This window comes from Triticum urartu, chromosome 4A (assembly GCF_056163025.1).
Source record: "Triticum urartu cultivar PI428250 chromosome 4A, HENAU_Tu73, whole genome shotgun sequence".
NCBI lineage: Eukaryota > Viridiplantae > Streptophyta > Magnoliopsida > Poales > Poaceae > Triticum > Triticum urartu.
Window position 1 is genome coordinate 401308750 of NC_141876.1, and position 4632 is coordinate 401313381.

Below are 4632 nucleotides of genomic sequence, written 5' to 3' on the forward strand. Positions count from 1 at the left end.
TTGACCCAAGGGAACATTATTCAATTATTACTTTTTAAATCTTCATTTGAAAATGTCCCTTTAATAATGTCCCCAAGTAAATGTTCAATTTTTTTCCACCTATAATCCCTTGATTAATATAATAATGTTTTCGCCAAATAATGTTTCCTCAATAATATTTTTCTTTAATTGTGGTCCCCAAATAATGTTCCCTCAATAATCGTTGATGCGGACATAAATTTATTTTACTTGAAGAACATTTTTAAACCCATGAGAACATTTATTTGTTTTAAAAAAATTACTTATTTTTTAAGAACATTATTCAAGGAACATTATTATATTTTTGTAGTAAACTTTTTTCATTCAAGGAAATTATAATTCCCCCTTTAATAATGTTCCTCAAATAAATGTTCATTCTCTTTTTGCTCCACAATAATGTTCCCTGAATAATGTTTCTTTAATATTGTTCTCCAAATAATGTCTTCAAAATAATTGTTGATACCGAGGAATTATTATATTTTAAGAACATTTTTTAAGATTTTTTTTCAAAAAACAATAATGTTCCCTAAATAATGTTCCCCAATTAAACATTCAAAAATGTTCCCCCAAAAATGTATATTTTTTTGCTCCACAATAATGTTCCCTGAATAATTTTTTAAGAACATTATTGAGGGAACATTATTCAAGGAACATTCTTTTATCCTTGTTCTTATTCAGGGAAATTTGGTTAACCCAAGGAAAATTATTCAATTATTACTTTTTAAATCTTCATTTGAAAATGTCCCTTTAATAATGTCCCCAAGTAAATGTTCATTTTTTTCCACCTATAATCCCTTAATTAATATAATAATGTTTTCGCCAAATAATGTTTCCTCAATAATATTTTTCTTTAATTATGGTCCCCAAATAATGTTCCCTCAATAATCGTTGATAAGGACGTAAATTTATTTTACTTGAAGAACATTTTTAAACCCACGAGAACATTTATTTGTTTTAAAAAAATTACTTATTTTTTAAGAACATTATTCAAGGAACATTATTATATTTTTGTAGTAAACTTTTTTTATTCAAGGAAATTATAATTCCCCCTTTAATAATGTTCCTCAAATAAATGTTCATTCTCTTTTTGCTCCACAATAATGTTCCCTGAATAATGTTTCTTTAATATTGTTCTCCAAATAATGTCTTCAAAATAATTGTTGATACTGAGGAATTATTATATTTTAAGAACATTTTTTAAGATTTTTTTTCAGAAAACAATAATGTTCCCTAAATAATGTTCCCCAATTAAACATTCAAAAATGTTCCCCCAAAAATGTACATTTTCTTTTTGCTCCACAATAATGTTCCCTTAATAATTTTTTAAGAACATTATCGAGGGAAAATTATTCAAGGAACATTCTTTTATCTTTGTTCTTATTCATGGAAATCTGGTTGACCCAAGGAAAATTATTCAATTATTACTTTTTAAATCTTCATTCGAAAATGTCCCTTTAATAATGTCTCCAAGTAAATATTCAATTTTTTCCACCTATAATGTCCCTTGATTAATATAATAATGTTTTCGCCAAATAATGTTTCCTCAATAATTTTTTTCTTTAATTATGGTCCCCAAATAATGTCCCCTCAATAATCGTTGATAAGGACGTAAATTTATTTTATTTGAAGAACATTTTTAAACTCACGAGAACATTTTTTTGTTTTGAAAAAAAATTAATCATTTTTAAGAACATTATTACAAGGAACATTATTATATTCTTGTAGTAAACTTTTTTTATTCAAGGAAATTATAATTCCCCCTTTAATAATGTTCCTCAAATAAATGTTCATTCTCTTTTTGCTCCACATTAATGTTCCCTAAATAATGTTTCTTTAATATTGTTCTCCAAATAATGTCCCCAAAATAATTGTTGATACCGAGGAGTAATTATATTGTAAGAACATTTTTAAGAACATTATTCAAGGAACATTTATTATATTTGTACTAAACTTTTTTATTCAAGGAAATTATCATTTTTTAATGTTCATTCAAAAAATGTCTTTAATAATGCTCCCTAAATAAATGTTCATTTCTTTTTGTTCCCCCAATAATGTTCCTTGAATAATGTTTCTTTAATATTGTTCTCCAAATAATTTTCCCCAAATAATTGTTGATATCGTGGAGTAATTTTTTTAAAAAACTCCTGAGAACATTTATTTGTTTTTGAACAAAAATTACTCATTTGTTAAGAACATTATTCAAGGAACATTATTATATTCTTGTAGTAAACTTTTTTTATTCAAGGAAATTATAATTCCCCCTCTAATAATGTTCCTCAAATAAATGTTCACTCTCTTTTTGCTCCACAATAATGTTCCATGAATAATCTTTCTTTTAATATTGTTCTCGAAATAATGTTTCTTTAACATTGTTCTAAGTTTTAAAATTTGTTGTCAAGATTCAGAAAATGTTTGGGAATTGAAAAAAATGTTCCAGCTTTCCTAATTTGTTCACAAATTCAATAATAGTTCATGTTTTTCAAAAAATGTTCTGGAATTTTTAAAAAGTAAACCTTTTATTTTTTGTTCACAAATTCAAAAAATGTTCCCCTTTTTCGAATTTGTTCACATCGTCAAAATGTTCCTGTTTTAAAAAATTGTACGAAAATCCGGTAAATGTTTTTATTGCGAAGAAAATATTCTTAATTTCGAAAAATTCAGTTGTAGGAGGTCATCGATTCGACCCAATAAATGGACTGTAGGTTTTAGGATTTTTTTGCGAATTAATGTTTAAGTTTAGTCTCTGTCGTATACGTCTTTAAAAATATATCTAGCACTTCCTATGTCTCAAATCTACTTAGCAAGGCATTTGTAACAACATATCTACATAACATATCAACAACCTCCTACAATAGTATCAAAACAGTTTTTCATTTTAAAAAATACATTTAGCACTTCCTGTGTCTCAAATCTACTTAGCAAAGCATTTGTAACAACATATCTACATAACATATCAACGAAACATATTTAGTTTTTTAGAACTTTTCTTATTACCACAGAATAAACTAAAAATGTCAAGCTCAACTATAGCTATAACAAGTGTAACTTATCAAAAAAAATTATCAACACAATAATCAAAATCCATCTAAATTTTTCTCAGCTATCAATGCAAAAAGTTCTTCATCGAGAGAAATTATCTTCTTCCTTGCTGCAAACAGAAATTATCTTTCTTCCTTGGTACAAACATAAATGATGAGCATCAACCAGTCTTCTTTTTTGGAGCCACTTTCTTCCTAGATTTCTTTTCAGATTGTGGCTTCAATCTTTATCCTTTGCTCACAGACTTGGATGGCCGTATAGGAGGATCTTTCAACGAATTTTCTGACTGCACTTCCGGTTGCTGTTTCTTTCCTTGCAAGTACTTTGAATGAATTTGAGCAACAACATCCAAAAGTTCTTTGCTAATTTCAGAATCTTTGCTGATGTCTGAGCAAGCTTCACCAACTTTACTCATCAGAATAGCATATCTAACTGCATTGTGTGACTGATCTTCACCTGTAAGCAGCACCATTTCTTTCTTGCACTTATCCAACTCCTTTTCTCGAAAAGAAATAGTCCACCTCTCAACAATCAGCTTATCTGGAATATGGGTAATGTCAAACTGCGTAAAAAGTCAGAGGATATGGCAACAAACAATACCATCACGCTCAAACTTCCCACAGAAACATTGGAATGAACCAGTAGTAAGGTCCACATGGACTCTGAACATTTCTCTTGTGAATTCTGGTTTCTCATACCTGATGTGTTTTTTCAAATCATACACTTTATCCTTCTCAATTTCAATAACTTTAAAAGCTGTTGCATTCACTAATCCTGTCAAAAACTTCAAGTAGATTCCTCTGGTATATATTGCTGCTGCATGCCGTTCAACAGCGTGATGACTCCAAAAGACAGGAGTCTTCTCATTCGACAAGAAGCTGTCCTGATTTTCTATGTGAACAACATTCTCTTGGAATAGCACGTACTGTTTCATGAATGCCTCTATAGTATCTTTCCTCTTGATGTAGTCTTTGAAATTTGAGTTCAAGCTTTCGCTACGGCTGGTTGACCTGAAGAAAGGGCAAAACATGCCTCGAAAATAAGCAGGAACAAAGAAGGTCCGGTTCTCCAACATCCTTTTGATGTGAGCATGTTCAGCACACTGATACTTCAGAACAAATTTCTCCCATCTTCCTTCAAATTCTTCAACGGTAATGGATTGTAATAAACACTTCATCATATCTTTCTCCATGTTTTCCCTCATAGCCATGAAAGCACTCATGTTTTCCCACACATTTTTAAATATATGCCAAAGACAGAACCTATGTAATGCATCTGGAAATACTTGAGGAATAGCAGCTTTCATCCCTGCGTCTTGGTCTGTCAATATTATCCCTGGTTTTTTCCACTACATGACCTCCATGAAAGTTTCAAATAGCCACACAAAAGTATCTGAAGTCTCATCTTGCAATAGCGCCCAACCAAACACAATTGTTCTTCCATGGCCATTAATTCCCACTATAGGTGCAAAAGGCACGTTATATTTGTTTGTGCTATAAGTGGTGTCAAATGATATAATCTCACCAAACAACCGGTAGTTCAATCGGGAACGAGCATCTGTCCAGAACAAGCTGA

At 30.0% G+C, this 4632-nt stretch overlaps 1 pseudogene; it reads right to left on the reverse strand.

The window, feature by feature from the left end:
- Positions 1-3217: 3217 nt before the first annotated feature.
- Positions 3218-4411, reverse strand: LOC147975978 (protein FAR1-RELATED SEQUENCE 5-like; annotated as a pseudogene).
- Between the last annotated feature and the right edge of the window lie 221 nt (positions 4412-4632).